The sequence below is a fragment of the Vicia villosa genome, linkage group LG1, assembly GCF_029867415.1.
Source record: "Vicia villosa cultivar HV-30 ecotype Madison, WI linkage group LG1, Vvil1.0, whole genome shotgun sequence".
Taxonomy (NCBI): Eukaryota; Viridiplantae; Streptophyta; class Magnoliopsida; order Fabales; family Fabaceae; genus Vicia; species Vicia villosa.
Genome location: NC_081180.1, coordinates 58,028,909 through 58,049,489, shown reverse-complemented (window position 1 = coordinate 58,049,489; position 20,581 = coordinate 58,028,909). Strand labels below are relative to the sequence as shown.

The following is a 20,581-nucleotide window of genomic DNA, read 5'->3' as shown; positions in this document are numbered from 1 at the left end:
TTGGTCTCGTTGTCCAAAATGCATCAACCTTAACATTACATTCTTCCCACTTGTTTTTTCTCCATTAATGTTTGCGAGTAGACATAAAATGATTATAATTGGGTTTGTTAGCAACAACCATTGGGATCAAGTGAAGTTGAAACCTGATTGTCCATTGCATCATGTCACCGACAGTTGGAGACTAAACTATAATGAAGGTGCAAGAGCATGAGAAACAACATATACAAGACATATAAGAAGTCGGGAAGTCAACAAAAATTGTTTTGTATTGATATTGTTATATAGATACAATTATATGTAAGGGTGTAATCAGATCGATTTTGACTGGCTTTTGGTAAATAAAAAAGCCCGAACCGATGATATCTCCATTGGTTTGGTTTAGTTTGGTTTTTAATCTTTTTCAAAAATGGAACCGACCAACCTAATCGATTTGGTTTGGTTCGGTTGATCGGTGTACAAAGTTGTTTTTCCAAACGTTTTACCAATCAGTGTATTTTCCATAGTCATGTTTTTCGGTGTATTTTATGCTATTAATTTTTAAAATAATATATTTCATGTTATTTATTTCATGCTCTATATTTTCAAACAAATTACAAGTTTCTCTTGATCCATGTGAAATAATGACATGATTTTCCATTGCACAATGAAATAAGTTCACAATCATATATAAAAGTTACACTTGACATTTGAAGGTTAGAAAGAGATTTACTCAACAAATATAACACAACAAAACACATATCAATTAATATGTTTCACACCTCAAACACGCATCGAAACTATTTTGTAACAAGACTAGAAAGAATTTTGTTGAAGAAGAAGAAACAAAAAAGGTAAAAAAAAAATTAAGGAAAAGAACTTGAAAACAAAGAATACGACCATAATAACGATAGAGAGAAATAGTTGTGGCAGGCAGCGAGAGTAGAAGTTCAATGAAAGCATATTTTTGTGACTTATGGTTTCTATTTTTAAAGTTTTGGAGTTTGGTTCTAGATGAGTGTTTTGTAGATAGGAGGGAAATATATACAAATATGGAGAATGGTAGGACCAATACACAATTTGAGCTTAATAATGAGTGAAATAAATATTTAGAGCGTAATTATTTCTATTGGTTCGGTTCATCGGTTTGACGGTTCCTAAAAACTAAAACTGAGAACCGAACCAAACCACATCAGTTTTCATTGGTTCGATTTAGTTTTAGAATCGAATCAAAAACATTCGGTTTCATTTCTGTTTGGTTTGCTTTGGATTGTCGATTTAATTGGTTTTTTCTGACCCGCTTACACCCCTAATTATATGAATATATTTTATTAGATTGTGATTGTACCGACAATTTTATATTTGAAGTCATGTTATATTAGTCGTGTTTATGATAATGCATGTTAAAATATCTTAAATTATCTTTATATTATAGTATGATGATGTTAATAGTGTCAAAAACACAGTGAAAGAAGTTTTTAAAAAAGTACACCTAACTACGAATTTTAAAAAAAAGGATAATACTATATTTATATCAAACATTTTAATATATCTGATATTCAAATTGAAAATTTTGTCGGATTTTTTAAATATCTTATACACTTCTGTACAGTGTACTGAACTTATGAGAAACTGCGGTAGAAATATAACCAAACAATAGATTTATACCATATATATATATTTTTTAAAATATGATATAAACAATTAGTATTGATACCAGCATTTTTGTAATTCCGTTAAAATTTCATAGATTATGTTTAAAGAAAAAAGTTTGATAAAATTCAAAATTGATGGATAAATAAGATTTTTTTTATTTCTTTGGCTAAATTACAATTTTGGTCCCCTGTTTTAGGTTTTTCACGATTTTGGTCCCCCTATTTTCTTTTTAAACAGTTTTGGTCCCTCATCCCAATTTTGTCCATAAACAGTGCATGAACAGTACATGTCCGTACATGAATAGTTACATCAAAATTGAGACGGGACCAAAACTGTTTAAAAAGAAAATAGGAGGACCAAAATCGTGGAAAACCCAAAACAGAGGGACCAAAACTGTAATTTAGCCTATTTCTTTTTGTAAAAGTTCAATATTTAGAATCAAATATCCGAACAAACACCAATTAGTTAAAAATATCCAGTCAAAATAGATTTTATTGATTTAAAGATATCATATTAAAATCAAAATAGATTTTATTGATTTAAAGATATCATATTAAAATCAAAATAGATTTTATTGATTTAAAGATATCATATTAAAATCAAAATAGATTTTATTGATATAAAGATATGATATTAAAATTGTAGACAGCCTGGAAGTGTCGAGATTAATATTGAGAATGGATAAATAGATGAGCTGTCAGGCCCATGAAATATACCGATCCAACTGGCATTCCCTTGTTTATATCCAACCCAAATTGATAAAGCCCTAATGTGTAGCTATAAATAATCCCCAAGTTCGTTCAATACATTAAATTAAGAGCAATTCTGGTGCCGGAAACTTCACAGTTACTCTTCGCTTCTTTGTAGATTTGTCTGATGTTTTGTTCTTTTATAGTCACTTCGTCTTTGCGTTTGGTTTTCGGTTTTGGGATGAACTATTTGGCAAGTTCTTCAGGCAATTTACTTTACAACACAGTACTTTCTATTTTTCTATCTGGGTTTCAATGGAAAAAGTGCTAGATCGAATAATCTTTTCGGCTGAATTTCAATTTATGTTTTTTTTTCTATGAAAACCATAAATTGTTGAAATTGATTTTATAGAAGCTAGTTGAATTATTATAATTTAGAGGAAAAAGAAAAGCGAAGTGATGATAGAAATTCATATGTCTGTCAATCCGCTGATATTCTTTGATGTTATTCATGAATCCCGACAGGTTTTGATCGCTTTCATATCTCCCTCTCTTTCTTTATTTCTTGATTTTCTCGATTTGTTGAATCAATTATTTTATGGTTTTTGAACTGTTATCAGAATTGGGCAGATGATGAGTTTGAAATAGTGTAAATGGGTAAATTTGCATCTGAATTTCATTGATGTTAATATCACTTTGGAGAACTGATGCCCTAAATTCTATCTATTTTTATTTTTGTACGTTTGTTTCTGTGTTTTGTTCTCTGTTTTTTGGATCCATCTAATCTAAAATGACCTTAGCATTAAAATTATCATCGTACTAGAATGAATTGGTCATTGCTACATGGATGGATCACTCGAGTTGCTATAGAATGATATTATTATTGTCCTTTCGTTGGCATTAATGACATTGTCATAGTTGAATTTAGAGAGAAGGAAATAAGAAATGTTGGTTGTGATTGCAAGAGTTCAAAGAATCCTGACCTGAATAACATAAATTTCAAGTCTAAGTAGTTTTGGGATGTAATTAAAGCGTACTTTCACATCCTGACCCGAATAATAATGCTTTTTTATCTTTGATTCCAAAGATTCAGAATTCGATGAAGCTAAACTATTTTAGGTTGATATCTAACTAGCAGCATGTGGATAAAAAAGTTATCTCTGATTTGCAATTTGCGAAAAAGTTATCTCTGATTTGCAATTTGCGATTTTAGAGAACTGACAGATGGTAGATGGAATACTCATAGCAAATGAGTTAGTAAATGATAAGAAACATTGATGTTTAAAGTGGATTTTAAAAAATCATGACTTGTATGACTTTGAGAACGATAAATATTTGGACTTTGGGATTCAATGTTAAATTGAGAAGCTTGATTTTGGAGTGTCTTCGAACATCTACTATATAAGTGTTGGTCATTGTAAGCCTCACAAAAAAATTCGAAGTTGGTAAAGGTTGTGTTTTCCTATTTTTTTGAGGGTTATTAGTTTGGAAAAGATGTTCACTTGTTGCATATGTTGTGCGCAAATGATACTTTAATTATAGAATGATATTTTAATTGTGGGAAAAAGTTGGCATACGAGATGTTCACTTGTCGCATATGCCGTCCGCGAATGATATTTTAACTGTGGAATGATATTTTAATTGTGGGAAAAAGTTGGCATACGAGATGTTCACTTGTCGCATATGCCGTCCGCGAATGATATTTTAACTGTGGAATGATATTTTAATTGTGGGAAAAATTTGGCATACGAGATGTTCACTCGTCGCATATTGATACTTTAAATGTGGGAAAAAGTTGGCAGAGGAGATGTTAACTTATCGCATATGTTGTACGCGAATGATATTTTAATTGTAGATTGATGTTTTGATTGTGGGAAAAAGTTGGCATACGAGATGTTCACTTGTCGCATATGTTGTATGCGAAAGATACTTCAATTGTGGAATGATACTTTAATTGTGGGAAAACGTTGGTAGAAGAGATGTTCACTTGTCGCATATTGATACTTTAAATGTGGGAAAAGTTGGCAGAGGGTACGCGAATGATACTTTAATTGTGGGTTGATGTTTTGATTGTGGGAAAAAGTTGGCATACGAGATGTTCACTTGTCGCATATGTTGTACGCGGATGATACTTTAATTGTGGTAAAGAGTTGGCAGAAGAGATGTTCACTTCACATGCTTTACGCGAATGATACTTTAATTGTGGAATGATATTTTAATCGTGGGAAAAATTTGGCATAGGAGATGTTCACTTGTCGCATATTGATACTTTAATTTTGGGAAAAAGTTGGCAGAGGAGATGTTCATTTCTTGCATATGCTTTACTAACGTGAATTATATTTTAATTGTAGGAAAAAGTTGCCAAGAGGATGTGTTCCTATTTTTTCCCTTTCTCGAGTTTCTCAATTTTGGAGGTAATTTTATCAATTATTTATGGTTTTTGAATTGTTATGAGATATAAGAATGGGCACTTGTGTTAATGGGTAATTTGCATATGAATTTCATTGATGTTAATAACACCTTGGAGAACTGATGCTGAAAAGTCTATATTTGTTCATGTGTTTTGTTTTTTGTTTTTTTTTTTTTGGATCCATCTAGTCTAAATTGACTGTATCATTAAACTTATCATTGTACTAGATTGAATTGGTCATTGCTACCTAGATCACTTCATTTGCGATAGAATTAAATAATTATTGTCCCTTCATTGACTTTGAATCCATTGGTTTATGCAAGATATATTGTGTTCTAATTTTAATCATTCACTTATTACTTGGACTCACGTTGGTTGATTTTTTAAAATCTCTTTGGTTATTCTATGCTGCTACGTTCAATTGCTTGCCAAAGTATAATGAAATTTATCAGGATTGATCATGGTTTGGATTAATTGTTTTGCATTAATTGCCGGTGGAGAAAGGCTGCTATGTAGTAAAGAAAAACAGGAGCTAGATGGTTCGTTATGGGAGATTCCAATGTGATAAATTCAGAATAGGAATGTAAAGGAGTTGGAGAAACAAGAAGGGGCTAGATGTTACTTTAAGAAGTTTTTATCTAAAGCAGAACTAATTTAAGAAGTTTTTTTTTATTTTTTATCTAAAGTAGAACTAATAGATTTACTCTTAATTGGCAGAAGTTCACATGGTCAAAATTAGATGGTTCCACAGGGAGCTGTATTGGTAGGAGATTTAATTAGTCAAATGGCCAGAATGTTTGCAATGGTGTTTGGATGAAGGACTCTTAGATCATTGTCCATGAAAAATATTGCACTGGTTAAATAGAAGAAAAGTTAACGAGATTAGTTGTATAGAAGTAGATGGAACAAAACAGAAAGTGGTTTAGAAGATAAAGGATGAAGTTTTCAATTAGTTCTTAAGTCTATCTAGAGACAAAAAGAGGAAAAACCAATAAAGCAGAATTTTCTACTTAAACGCATTAGAGATGAAGAAAATGATGTTCTCATAGCTGAACTTAGAGAGGAGGAAATAAGAAATGTTGTTTGGGGTTCGGAGAGTTCAAAGTGCCTTGATTCGGATTGCATAAATTTCAGTTTTATTAATGAGTTTTAGGATGTAATTAAAGCAGACTTTCATATATTCATTTCTGAATTTCATTCGAATGATATAATAGTGCGTGGAGGTAATAATGTTTTTTTAGTATTCATTCCAAAGATAAAGAATCTAGTGAAGCTAGATCAATATCTTTAACTGGCAGCATCTAGAAAGTCTTTGTAATGTTATATGCAAATAGATTGAAGGTGGCGGATATAAAGATGGTAGATGGAATACTCATCGAAAAATGAGTTTGCAAGTGATGCAAATAGGAGGAAAAGAGAAGCCTCGATGTTTATGGTGGATTTCGAAAAAACATTAAATAGTCATCAAAGTCTATGATATTTGTTTACGTGTTTTGTTTTCTGTTTTTTTATTCATCTAATCTAAATTGACAAAAGTCTATGATAATTGCTGTTGGAAATAGGCTGCAATAGAGTTAACTGATGGAGTTGATCAAATCAAAACAGGTCAGGTGCTAGATGTTTCGTTGCGAAAATCACGCTCAAAATAGTTTAGAGATGGATGATGCAAATTCAAAGTTCTTTCACATGTGCCTCATGATTCCCGACAGGTTCTGATCGCTTTCATATCTCTCTCTCTTGCTTGATTTCTTGATTTCTCGATTTGTGGAATCCATTATTTATGGTTTTTGAATTGTTATGAGAATTGGGCAGATGATGAATCTGAAATGCTGTAAATGAGTAATTTGCATATGAATTTTATTGATGTTAATATCACCTTGGAATTTTGGAAAACAGATGCCCTAAATTCTATGATATTTGTGTATGTGTTTTATTTTCTGTTTTTTCGATCCATCTAATCTAAAATGAATGTCCATAGAAATTATCATCGTACAAGAATGAATTGGTCATTGCTACATGGATCACTAGATTTGCGGTAGAATTATATAATTATTGTCCCTTCTTTGGCATTAAATCCATTGGTTGTGCAAGATATTGTGTTCTATAATTTTAAACATTCACTTATTATTTGGACTATCGGACAAAGGTGGATATTGGTTGGTTGAGGTTTGATTCTTGATTTTTTATAATCTTTTTGGTTATTCCTATTGGATATATTAATTTGTTAATAAAGTTAAATAGTTGGCCAAAGTAAATGAGGTTTTTAAGACTAATCAAGGATGATCATGGTTTGGATTAATTGTTGTTTGAAAACATATGCTATGGAGTAAATTGAGGGAGCTGATTGAAAAACAGATGTTACAATGGGAATGCAAAGGACTTGGAGAAACGAGAAGGGTCTATATTTTAGACTTTGAGAAGGTTTTATCAGAAGTAGAACTGATAGATTTCTTGTTAATTTGCAAAAGATTCACATGGTCCAACTTAGATGGCTTAACAATGAGTTGTGTTGACAGATTCATATTTTCAAAGGGATGGTTAGTCAAATGGCCAGAATGTTTGCAATTGTGTTTGGATAAAAGCCACTGTCCAATTCTAATTCTCGAAAAATTGAGGTCCATTTCTAAACCGTGAGAAAATGTTGGATATGTTATAATTTGTTAATAAAGTTAAATTGCTGGCCAAAGTCAAAAGAGATTTATAAAACTCATAAAAAATGAGATGATGACATTCTCATAGTTGAATTTAGAGAGGGAGAATTAAGAAAGGTTGGTTGGGACTGTGACATTTATCTTGACCAGAATAACATCAATTAAGTTTATTGAGTAGTTTTGGAATGTGATTAAGGCATACTTTCACATATTCATTGCTGAATTTCGTTGATGTTAATATCTCCTTGGAGAACTGATGCCCCTAAGTGTTTTTTGTTTTTTTAAATCCATCTAATCTTAAATTATCGAAGCATTAAAATTATCATTATACTATAATGAATTTGTCATTGCTACATGGGTTATTTGATTTGCAATATAATTATATTATTGTCTCTTCATTGGCATTATTGGTAGCACAAGATATTGTGTTATAATTCTAATCATTCACTTATTATTTGGACTCACGGACAAAGTTGGATCTAGTTCTAGGATTGATTCAGGTTGATTGAATTTTTAGAACATATTTTAAAATCTTTTTGGTTATTCCAAGGGGATTTGTTAATTTGTTAAAAAAGTTAAATCACTTAAAATGAGATTTATAAGACTAATCCGGGTGATCATGGTTTGGATTAATTGATTTGGATTAATTGCGGGTAGAAAAAGGCTATTATAGAGTATATTGATGGAGTTGATCGAATAAAAATAGGCGCTAGATGGTGCGTAATGGGGGATTAATGCGATTAAGTTAGAATGAGAATGCAAAGGAGTTTGAGAAACAACAAGAATGCTTAGATGTTAGACTTTGTGAAGTTTTTATCTCAAGCAGAACTAATAGATCTACTATTAGTTGGCTGAAGATTTACATGATCAAAATTAGATGATGAACAATGTGCTATATTGATAGATTCATATTTTCTGAGGGATGGATAGATAAAATGGCCAGAATATTTGCAATGGTGTTTGGATGAAGGACTCATATCACTTTCCATTTCTAACTTGTGAGAAAACTAGTATTTGACACCGAAACCGTTGTGTACTCAAATGTTGGAGTGAGTTGGAAGGAGATCATACATTAGAGGAAGAAAAATGGGAATCTCTGAAAATTCAAGGATGGAGTGAATTGGTCATTGCTACATGGATGAATCACTTGATTTGCGATAGAATTATAATATTATTGTCTCTTCATTGGCATTAATGACATTGTCAGAGCTGAATTTAGAGAGGAGGAGATAAGAAGTTTTTGTTGGGATTGTGAAAGTTTGAAGAATCCTAGCCCGAATAACATAAATTTCAAGTTTATTAAGTAATTTTGGGATGTGATTAAAGCGTACTTTTTTTACATATTCATTGCTGAATTTCATTGTAATGGTAAATAGTGTGGAGCTAATAATATTTTTTTAGCATTGATTCCAAAGATTGAGAATTCGGTGAAGCTAAACTATCTTAGGTCGATATCTCTAATTAGATTTTAGGTCGATCGATATCTTTAATTAGCAGCATGTGGCTAAAAAAGTTATCTTTGATTTGCAATTTGCGTTCTTAGAGGATCGACAGATGGTAGATGGAATACTCATAGCAAATGAAAAAGTATATGATTTTGTGGACCGTAAATATTTGGACTTTAATGGATTCAACGTTAAATGGAGAGGCTGGATTTCAGAGTGTCTTTGAACATCCACTATTTTAGTGTTGGTCAATGCAAAAGAAATCGAAGTTGGTAAAGGTCTATCCAAGGTGATGACCCTCTATCGCCTTTTCTCAGTTTTCAGTGTTATTAGTTCGATAGAGGAGATGTTCACTTCTCGCATATGCAGTAAGCAAAAGATATTTTAATTGTAGGAAAAAGTTGGCAAAACACGAGGGCCATGAAATGAAGGCAAATCTATAGTTATGAGTTAATATCTGGTCTTAAAATAAATTTTCAGTCTTCTTGTTGGAGTCAATTTTCCACAATATTAGTTAGACGAAGCAGCAAATCTGTTAAATTGTAAGGTTGGAACTATTATATTCAAATACTAGGATATTTCTTCTGGTTGTTGTAATCATAGAAGAAAAGTTCTGGAAATTAGTGATAAATATAGTGCAAGGAAAATTGTCCAAGTGGCATAATCAGCGCTTATCTTTACGTGGTCGAGTCATCCTTCTAAAGCCTCGTCAGGTATTATTTCTAATCTTGAATCTTCTTAAAAATTTCTTATGGGGTGGAGGATTGGAAAGCAGAAAAATAAGTTGGGGTTAATTGGAAAAGGTATGCTAGGAAAGAGAAGAAGGGGGGATCTAGGTATAAAAATTCAAGGGTGTTTAACCTAGCATTATTAGGAAAGTGGGAATGGAGATTACTTACAAAGAAACAAAGTTTGTGGGTTAAGATTTTAAAAAGTAAATATGGTGGAATCATTGGTAGAGTGAGTAAAATTGAGAGAATGGGGTCGGATTGGTGGCAGGACTTAAAAAAGTTAGAAAGTGGGTCGTGGGATTGAAAAATGATTTTTGCTATGTCTTATGCTATTGTTAGTAATCCATGAAGTTGATGTTGTGTGAACATGTGATGAAACTATATTGTGGTTGTTGTTTCTTGTTGTCATGACATGTTGATTACATGAGTTTGGTTGTTATGGTTAGAAATTAATGAGGTTAGGAAGTGATGAAAACATAGTACATATATCCTTGTATGATGATGAAATTACTGTAAGAAATGTTGAAACGTTTGAGTATGTTAGAATATGATTGGATATGGTTTGGTTGGTTAGAGGTTGAAGAAAAAGGGTTAAAAGTGAGTATTTGTGCTCTTAAGCTGTCGGGTTTGTGTTGTTGTTTTCAAAGTGAAAATTGTGTTGAAAACCCTCCTCTTTTTCTAAAATCTAAATTTGGTTCTGTTTTGGGTAAAGCTTATGTGAGAATAATTTCAAGTTATCCTTACCCGATTTTTCCAAAGAATAGACTGAGAATGTAGAATTATTCGTTTCATTTGATTGGTTTTCTTGTAAAATTATATGGCAATTGTATTTTAAGGTGACATGAGACTGTAGTTATCTAATGTTGCAAAGTTGACGAGTGATAGATACATATGTGATAATGAGTGAGAATTAAAAGTTGGGATATAAGATGATGTATGGTGAATTGCGAATAGGTGTGTGTTGTGTGACAGTGATGTCTTGTGAGTTGCTAGCTGTATAATGTCTCTGCCGAGAAGAAAACTAAAATCCTAAGCGTGTAATTTGAATGTGTAATCAATAGTGCTAATATGAAGAAAATTATAAGATAGTAGAGTTACTATCTAAGTATTTAGCATAATAACTGTCCCTTGATGTTTATTTTGGCAATTTCCTATATTGTAAGAAATTTGTTTACTTAAATGCACTTATACAAGTCTCCTAATTCATGTGATTTAGTTATCGATAAATCTCGTGTTTCGACCATTAGTTTCAGATCCATTCAGGGTCGGCTCCCCATATGCTTGAAGTAAAGTAGGGGCTATATTGAATCTATTGTCATTGTATTTTTCCTGTCCTCTTCCAGATCCAAATAGAGATTCGAGAACATTGCCACCTGTTCGATGAACCATGTCGCGACTGGTTTAAACAAGATGATGCAACTTGGAAGCTCAACACAGGGTGTGACTATAAATCGGAAGGACTCACAATCTCCAATACTCGGCAAAATGTGATTATTTTTTGTTGTTTGTAATGGATTTTGATTTTGCCATGGTTACCTGCACATGTGATTAATGGTAGAGAAGATGGATATTAAATGAATTTGGTTCACTTATTGAGTATGTTGAAACAGCTTTTGAGAGAAATCTCCGTCAAAGTTTCAGTTATCTGGCATATAATTTGCATCGTATAATTTAGTCAGTTTGCGAATTCTGATAATTATAGATGAATTGGATGGACAAAATTCTGTGTTTGTAGAATGTGCAGTTGCATAGAGCTGCTGTGAATGTCTTGCGTCACTCATAGCTCCCAGATCAGGATGAAATCGGCTCACAATGAGAACCATAGTGCTAATGTGATGCTGATGTCGACGATAGAGTTTGTTAGGGCAGATCGGTGAGTGGAGGTGAGACATGAATCACCATGTTAATACTGTTGATACCCCCATTTGGAAGATAAGTATTTCTCACACATTCTATTGACCAAGTATGATTAACTATTGTTTGTTTACAACACTTTGTTTGATGATCTAATGTCATATAACTCAACTTACAATGTATATGTGTTATCTATATGTTGGAAGATGAAAATTGTTGGGATGCTATGATTTGAAAAGAAATTGAGGATGACACTAACAGGATGGCTGAGAAATCAAATCAAATATCTCATGTCTCTATTCATCTCAGCATCTACCTGCCAAGTGTTGTCAATTTGATGCTGGTAGATCTGCCTGTTTTAGCAAAGGTCGCAGTAGAGGGACAACCAGAAGGTAGTGACATCTAATGCTATCAAAATTCCTTAACAAATTGACCCTGGTGGTGAAACAAATTGACATGCTCATTACAAGCCCGAAAGATTAGTAACTCTTACCTTTTTAACTTCCTAAAATCACAGCCGACTGCTGTATATTAACTAAAGTGTCCACGAATTCTTGTCTTTATAGACAAGATAAATAAACTATTAATGTACAAATATAATGGAGATTATAGTTGTTTAGGGGCTTACTCTACAGGTGATTGATAATAATCACACTAGATTCATCCTTGGTTCCTGCTGTTTTGTCACATTATATGTTGAAGGTTGTTTCTACCAGGATAGTGGGTCATTTGGGTGAACTGATATGCTATTTGTATGACATGGTTATGATGTTTGATTACTACTTTTAAATGTTTGCAGTAAGCATCCGTGATCACAACTACTACATATCGAGTTTCATGGGAGGAGAAATCATGATTGCAATGATTGGAGATGACAAGTCAAGCTCTAATGTCATCGTAAAAGAGTTGAAAATAACAATGACAGGTCAGCATTTCTTTTGCTTCTGCTTCTTGAATATAAATGGAAGCGTGCCATCCTATGTTCCAAACCGGATGTGGAAGTTAAGGTGGTTGAGGTGAATCATGTGTACCAATTACAATAGCTTCAGTTCAGTTGCTCTTGAAAATAGTAGCAGATTTCCAGGAATCGTAACCGAGCAGGAAAGTTTGCCCATGATGAAACAAGCCGGTATATTCGAGAAACATGGACCTGGATAGCTTCGGCGATTATGGTACTGTTTTGGGCGACTACAAAACTAAAAAGATCATATGAAAGCAAGATTACTGGTCTTAGGGATATTGGAATATCATACAGACTGGGAAGCAATTCAACAAAGACCCAGCAAGTCTTATGAAAGCATAAAAATGAGTTGGGTTAATCGGAAAAAGGTATGCTAGATAAGAGAGAAAGGGTGTTCAACCTAGCACTATTAGGAAAGTGGGAATGGAGAGATTACTTACAAAGAAACAAAGTTTGTGGCAGGACATATAAAAAAGTAGAAAGTGGGTTGTGGGACATTAAATTATATTGGCTCTTTGAAAGGTTGTGAATGAAATTAGGAAGTGGAGCTGAATCGCATTTCTGGACCGATTCTTTGATAAAAGGAATAATCTAGAAGAACAGATATGTGGGACTGTTTGGTTTAATCGAGAACAAAAAGGCTTCATGTGGTGAAAGATGTAGAAGACGTGACATGGAACATAAGGTTGAAAAGAACCTTGAATAAAGAGGAAAGTAAGCTCAAAGAATTGTGTTGAAGGACGATTCAGAAGATAAGTGGAATTGGGGTAAATATCTTATTCGGTAAAGGAAGCTTGTTCCTCAATATATGATGGAAAGCACAAGAGATGATATGAGGAGTTTTGCAGCTGCGTGGAGTAATCTGATCCCGCTTAATGTATTTACACTGGTTTAGAGAATATGGCAAAATAAAGTCCCTACAAAAGACAACTTGGTAAAGAGGGGGTTTTGAATGGATCTAAAGTTGCGTGTTCGTTCGGATGCAGAAAAGAAGATACTGTTTCTCACATTTTCTTTGCTTGTCCAAAAATCAGCGCGGAAGTTCGGTACGCAGTCTTTCGGTGGCTGAATGTATCTACAATAATACATAATTCAATTTTGGGGTTTATTGGATAGCGGAAGGGAAAAAAAGAGAGGTTTCTGTTATTGTTTTTCAAAATGAAAATTGTGTTGAAAACCTCTTCTTTTTCTAAAATCTATATTTGGTTCTGTTAAGGGTAAAGCTTATGTTAGAATGATTTTAAGGTGACATGAGATTATAGTTGGTCTATGTTGCAGAGTTGACAAGTGATAGGTACATAGAGGGAAAAGACAAGAAATATGATGTTGTCTGTGAATCCACTGATATTCTTTGATCTAATTAATTAATCCCGACAGGTTCTGATAGTTTTCATATTTCCCTCTTGCTTGATTTTTTTTAGTTCTTGAGTTTCTTAATTTTGTGATGTAACGTTGTAAATTATTTATGGTTTTTGAATTGTTATGAGAATTTTGTAGAATTGGGCAGATGATGAATCTGAAACTGTTTTAATGGGTAATTTGCATCTGAGTTTCATTGATGTTAATAACACCTTGGAGAACTGATGCCGAAAAGTCTATATTTGTTGATGTGTTATGTTTTCTGTTTTTTTTATCCATCTTGTCTAAATTGACCGTATCATTAAACTTATCATCGTACTAGATTGAATTGGTCATTGCTACCTTTATTGGCATTTAATCCATTGGTTGTGCAAGATATATTTTGTTCTAATTTTAATCATTCACTTATTACTTGGACTTACTGACAAAGTTGAATCTCGGTCTAGGATTGATTCACGTTGCTTGCCAAAGTAAAATGACATTTATAAGACTAAGCAGGATTGATCATTTTTGGATTAATTGATTTGCATTAATTGCAGGTGGAAAAAGGCTGCTATGTAGTAAAGAAAAACTGGAGCTAGATGGTTCGTAATGGGAGATTCCAATGTGATAAATTCAGAATATGAATGTAAAGGAGTTGGAGAGAAATTAACAAGAAGGGGCTAGATGTTACTTTAAGAAGTTTTTATCTAAAGCAGAACTAACAGATTTACTGTTAATTGGCAGAAGTTCACATGGTCAAAATTAGATGGATCCACTGGGAGCTAGCTGTATTGGCAGGAGATTTAATCAGTCAAATGACCAGAATGTTTGCAATGGTGTTTGGATGAAGGACTTTTAGATCATTGTCCATGAAAAATATTGAAGTTGATTGAGAATCATCTCAAAGAATGGAGTGAAAATCATTTAGCAAATCTGTGTGGAAGGATTGAAAATGTTAAAAAAATTAATCAACTATTTGGAAAAAAAAGAGGAAAGACCAATTATGCAGAATTTTCTACTTAAACGCATTAGAGATGAAGAAAATGATGTTCTCATAGCTGAACTTAGAGAGGAGGAAATAAGAAATGTTGTTTGGGATTCCGAGAGTTTTAAGTGCTTTCATTCAGATAGCCTAAATTTCAATTTTATTAATGAGTTTTAGGATGTAATTAAAGCAGATTTTCGTATATTCATTGTTGAATTTCATTCGAATGGCGTAATGGTGCGTGGAGCTAATAATGCTTTTTTAGCATCTAGAAAGTCTTAATAATGTATATGCAAATAGATTGAAGGTGGCGAATTTAAAAGTTATGTCTGATTCCCAATTCGCCAAAGGCCAATAGATGGTAGATGGAACACTCATTGAAAATGAGAGTTTGTAGATGATGCCTTGATATTTAAAGTGGATTTCGAAAAAGCATTAAATAGTCCCAAAAGTCTATGATATTTGTTTGTGTTTTGTTTTATGTTTTTTTTATCCATCTAATCTAAATTGACCGTATTACTAAACTTCATCGTACTAGAATGAATTTGTCATTGCTACATAACATTGATCACTTGATTTGCGATTGGATTACATTATTATTATTGTCTCTTCATTGGCATTAAATCTGTTTGTTGTGCAAGATATTGTGTTCTAATTTTAATCATTCACTTATTACTTGGACTCATGAATAAAGTTGGATCTAGTTCAAGGATTGATTCAGGTTGATTGATTTTTTAAAAGATTTTTTGAAATCTTTTTGGTTATTCCAAGGGGGTACGCTAATTTTTTAAATGAGATTTATAAGAATAATCAATGGCGATCATGGTTTTGATTAATTGCTGTTGGAAATAGGCTGCTATGGAGTTAATTGATGTAGTTGATCAAATCAAAAACAGGTCAGGTGCTAGATGGTGCGTGGCAAAAATCATGCTCAAAATAGTTTAGAGATGGAGGATGCAACTTCAAGGTTCTTTCACATGTGCCTCTTAAATAGAAGAAAAGTTAATGAGATTAACTGTATAGAAGTAGATGAAACACAATAGATAGGGGTTCAGGAGATAAAGAATGAAGTTTTTAATTATTTCTCAGGCCTATTTAGATAGCAGAAGAGGAAAAGAATGGTTATGCAGAAATTTTGAATTTAAACACAGATGAAGATAATGATTTTCTCATAGCTTAAAAAAGAGAAAGATTCATGCAGTAAATATTTTGTTTCTTTACGAGATAATGTGACTCCATGTATTACAAAGCATAATTGTCTATTCCATACTAACAAATGCTCGTTATTTCTGAACGGGAATGGCCACTCAGTTGGAAAAGAAATGACGGAGCTAACCGAAATAAATGAAATCAACAACGAAGCATTCATTTGTGATATTACTTTTGATCCTTGTGGATATTCAATGAATGAAATTGATGGAGAATTGTAATCTACCATTCATGTAACTCCGGAAAATAGTTATGGCTATGCAAGCTTTGAATGTGTGGCTCCAAAATAACAATGATGATGTTAAGTAAAGGTTATTCAGATTTTTTGATTGGGAACAATGTTGGTGTCGATAAGGGCACCGTATAATTTACACCGTATAATTTGTGTTTTTAACAATGCACTTCCATGCAAAGTACATGTCAGCGAAATATTAGAAACAGAATGCTGATTCAAGAAAACTGCAATTGAATAGAAAACAGTACTATATAAAGCTTGGTGCAAAGGGTGCAGTTGGATGAGTTGTTAAGGTGTAGGTTTTTTACCCAAAGTGGCATGGGGTTCAACTTCTCTGGTTCATCAGTTTTGGGTAATTAGTTTAAAGTTGTTAGCTTCCAATTCTCAATTCAACCTATTTTTAAATATCTTTCACCATATAATATCTAGTCTAACTCTGTTGCACTGTTATTTGTGGATATATTCATACTCAACTATTATTTCTCACTTAATAACACACATCATACAACAAGTGGGAAGTGGCAGAGGCTCATGTTATCATCTCTTTCGTCAATCTTTCATTCATCATGAAGTTGATCTCCATCCAAATTTGAAACAAAAATAGACATATTTGACTTTATATAAATAGATGTTTCTGACCTTTTGAACAAAGACAAATTTGGAGGAATTTTTTTTAATATCTATCCGACAATAGATTAAGAAAATTCTATGCATCGACCCGCCGACGGTAAAGACAAAATCCATTTTGGAATTTCTTCTCACATTTTCATTTCCATCCATTCCGCAATCCTGCTGCCTCACTCACACCAAAGCCGTAAGTCGCTGAAATTCACATCAACGTGCGTTAATTATTACTCATATTTCCTTCATGTTTATTTCTCATTCACCTGCAAAATATCTATAAATATATTTCCTTGATGTATATCACAACAAAAGGGTAAGTAACTATCTAGTCTCTTGAATCATAATAACTTCTTCAAACTCACCTACACATACTGATAAGTATAACATCCTATTTTAATTACAAACCTGAAACTGAATGGAGTCATATTCTAGTTCATATTCTTCATCTAGTAAATCTTCATACATATCCCAAAACACCAAGAAACTAAATGGATCAATGAAAGATAATCAATACCCTCTTCAGTCCAAACGTTCTTGGCTTCACTCAGTAAGAAAGCCACAAGTAAAGAAAATGAAGAAAGCACCAATAGCACCAACGCCAACACCTATCAAAGTATACACAGTGGATCCTGTAAACTTCAAACAACTTGTTCAGTCCCTCTCTTGTGCACCTCAGTTCATGCCTCCACAGCCTGACTATCACAATCTTCTCTAAAGCACAGACCATATTACCAGAACCACTGCAAATATTATCACTGTTCCTTCTTACAACTGGTACCAATACTTTGAAGCTGAATATTTTGGATAAAATTCTGATCAGGACGAAGAGGTAATGACACCTGATTTGCTGAAAATGAACTTGTTCTCACCAACTTCTTTCGGTAACGTCTGCTATGTTCCTCCCATCATGAGCCCAACAATTTAATCTGTTTGGAAGCTGTTCTTTAGCTAGGCGGCTATAGGCCGCTAAGAATGGATTAATTTTTTTTCTCTCTTTAATTATTGTTCTGTTATTATGGTTTCATCGCAGCAGCCCAATATTCCAATTGAGTTATGCATCTATTGGAATTTTAAGTTGCAGCTTGAAAACCATTCTTCTATATATGTATATGATGTCGTTTTTCGGTAAGTTTACTACTGTCACATTCAAATTTGATTTTGGGTTCAGTAAATGATATTGCAGAATGCTACCCAACAGTCATGTTACTAGTTTAATTTGGTTTGAAGTGGGGAATTTATACTCTTTATATTTCTTGGGTACTAAATTGTAAGGTTACCCGATCTCCCATAGCTTTATCCTAAATAATGGGCCAGGTTCCGGTGCTTTTGAGGCATCAGACACACTCTCACTCATTTTCTTTTCTTTTGCTTTTTATTTTCTGTTTTAATTTCTCTATTATAAAAAATAATTAAAGTCATTAATGGTATGGAAATTCAAAGTCACTGAATCCATCCACTTAAATGGTTGGGCGCTGAATTTAGCTTGGATAAGTATAATGTGACAATCCCAGACGATCTTTGTGGGGCTTACGTGAGCGACTTGGTGGATACTAGGGGCAATTGGAATATTCATGTCTTGGAAAAGTGGCTATATTGTTGGATTGAAAAATTAACAGCCTGTGTGCCACCAAAGCCAGGGGACTTTGCTGACATTTTCTGTTTTGCAGGTACAAACGACAATAAGTTCTCGGTGAAGGAGATGTATAATAGCCTAACAAACTTCGATAGCACGAAAGCAGATGGTGATTGGCTTAGAATATGGAAGGCTGCAGTTCCTGAACGGTGTAAAACCTTCATGTGGATGTTCAAACACGACCGTATCCTCACTAATCATAACAAGAACAGGCGAGGGATTGGAAGTGCAGCCTGCAAGATATGTGGTGCTGGATGCGAGACACGCATTCATGCTTTGCGAGACTGCCCACAAAATAGGAAGGTGTGGCATAGTTTGGTTCTGAGTGAGCTGCTAATGGGATTGATTCTTCAGCACGAATGCTGCCGATTGGATTACACTCGACCTCACTTTCTGTAGCCACAACAATAATGGGTGGAGCAATACTTGGATGATTATTGCTTGCCATGCATTATGGACGTGGAGAAATCAAGAAGAACACAACACAAATTATATGCGGGCTTTGAACCCGATAATGCATATTCTGAAAAGGCAAGAAGAGTATATGCAAGCTGTAACGCTTTATAATACAGCTGGTGATGATTCTCAAAGACGGATAGGTAGGGAGTGAAAACCTCCAACCAATAACACTATCAAACTCAACACGGATGGATCTAGCAACTCTAACATGGTGGCGGGGTGTGGAGGTATCATTAGGGATCATGAGGGAAAGTGGAGAAGTGGTTTCTCCAAATTTGTGGGAAGAGGAAATGCACTACTTGCAGAACTAAGGGGACTCTTTGAAGGAATAAAACTAATTCAAAGACTAGGATATACTAGGGGGAAATTAATGTGGATTCTTCACAAGTAGTTGAAGCTATTAATAAAGGAATAGTGAGGCAAATGGATTGTATTTCTATTCTTCGACATATTCTGACGGAGATGAACAAGATGGAAGTGGTGATTATTTTGCATGTTTATAGGAGCGCAAATGCTTGTGCTGATGCTTTAGCAAAGATTGGTAATAGGGAGAATAACATCGCTTTTATAATCAAGCTCCAAGGGTTCTAAAAGAACTATTGGATAATGATAATTCTGGGATTTTGGGCAATAATGTAGCCCTTGTGTAGATGTTTTCTTTTTGGGCCTTGGCCTTCATAGTTATTAAAAAAATAAAATAAATGTTTGTAGTATTGGTTTCTGTTCTGGACTGGACCAAGGTTAGGCCCAACACGGTTTCGGCCCAGTAAACCTCAGAGGCCCAGGTTCCTCCGTGGCCCACCTCTGTGTCTAGGGTGCCCACCTTAGACGTGCTCGGCAAGAACTGCTCCCCCGGACCACATGGCGCCCGGCAGGACTGCTCCCCGCGAGCTGACTGATGCTCGGGAGGAGGGCTTCCCCCGAGCATCTTCACCGCCGAGGACCCTGCTCCGCACAGGGCTCCTTCATATTCAACCCTCCGAATAATACGGATTCCACGTGGCTCCTAAAAGACCGCGTCTCCCTTGAACTTCGGAGCGGTTAACCAGGACAGAGGGCACACACGCACCTCCGATATTTCCGCTCAGGAAACCTGGCAGTCTCCTAGTTGGGCTTGGAAATCCAACCCAATAGCGAGATCATGGCTCAGCGCTGGGGGCTATAAATACCCTCTTTGACTAGAGGGTCAAGTATTCAATTCACTTCTAACCTTAGCTTGTACTTGCTCTCCTTTGCTCCTCTACTCACTTTGGCATCGGAGTACCTTGCAGGTACACCCCCCTTCACTTCACGAAGACCAGCATCCGAGCAGGCCTTGACGACTCTTCTGATCAGGTACGATCAGTGGCGCCGTCTGTGGGAAGAAGCTCCCCCTTCTTTAAAGAAACAAAGATCAAAGCTAATCCATCCTTCGATCGTCATGGCCGGCAACAACAACAACACCGTCCTCGTCCCGACCCCCGATCCTTTCCGTCTCACGGAGATGATCGAGGAATCCACCCCGGCTCTGCACCGACGGGGGGGCGACGGCGCTCTGCTGAGGGGAATGGAAGGTCAGGTCATGAGACCCCCCAATCCGCCAGAAGGCCACCTCCTCAGCACGTCGAGCAAGCTCAGAATGACGAGACCGAGCAGCTCCAACCTCAGAACAACAGAGAGGAAACAGCTCGGAACGATCGGAACACCGAGTTGATCCAAACCCAGCCCGAACAACCGCTGGCT

The 20,581-nt window shown here is 34.6% G+C and overlaps 3 non-coding genes and 3 pseudogenes across 3 annotated transcripts; all 6 read left to right on the top strand.

Moving 5' to 3' along the window:
- Positions 1 to 2,772: 2,772 nt before the first annotated feature.
- Positions 2,773 to 2,857, top strand: LOC131645544 (small nucleolar RNA snoR14). Its single transcript, XR_009297152.1, has one exon. It is a non-coding gene; the product is annotated as a small nucleolar RNA snoR14 (small nucleolar RNA).
- An 85-nt stretch (positions 2,858 to 2,942) lies between these two features.
- LOC131645511 (small nucleolar RNA Z101) lies at positions 2,943 to 3,037 on the top strand. The gene has a single exon (XR_009297128.1). It is a non-coding gene; the product is annotated as a small nucleolar RNA Z101 (small nucleolar RNA).
- A 1,746-nt stretch (positions 3,038 to 4,783) lies between these two features.
- Positions 4,784 to 4,862, top strand: LOC131645526 (small nucleolar RNA Z101; annotated as a pseudogene).
- Positions 4,863 to 6,534: 1,672 nt separating this feature from the next.
- On the top strand, positions 6,535 to 6,636 carry LOC131645523 (small nucleolar RNA Z101; annotated as a pseudogene).
- A 7,048-nt stretch (positions 6,637 to 13,684) lies between these two features.
- Positions 13,685 to 13,761, top strand: LOC131645559 (small nucleolar RNA snoR14; annotated as a pseudogene).
- A 110-nt stretch (positions 13,762 to 13,871) lies between these two features.
- On the top strand, positions 13,872 to 13,965 carry LOC131645498 (small nucleolar RNA Z101). Its single transcript, XR_009297115.1, has one exon. It is a non-coding gene; the product is annotated as a small nucleolar RNA Z101 (small nucleolar RNA).
- The last annotated feature ends 6,616 nt before the right edge of the window (positions 13,966 to 20,581 follow it).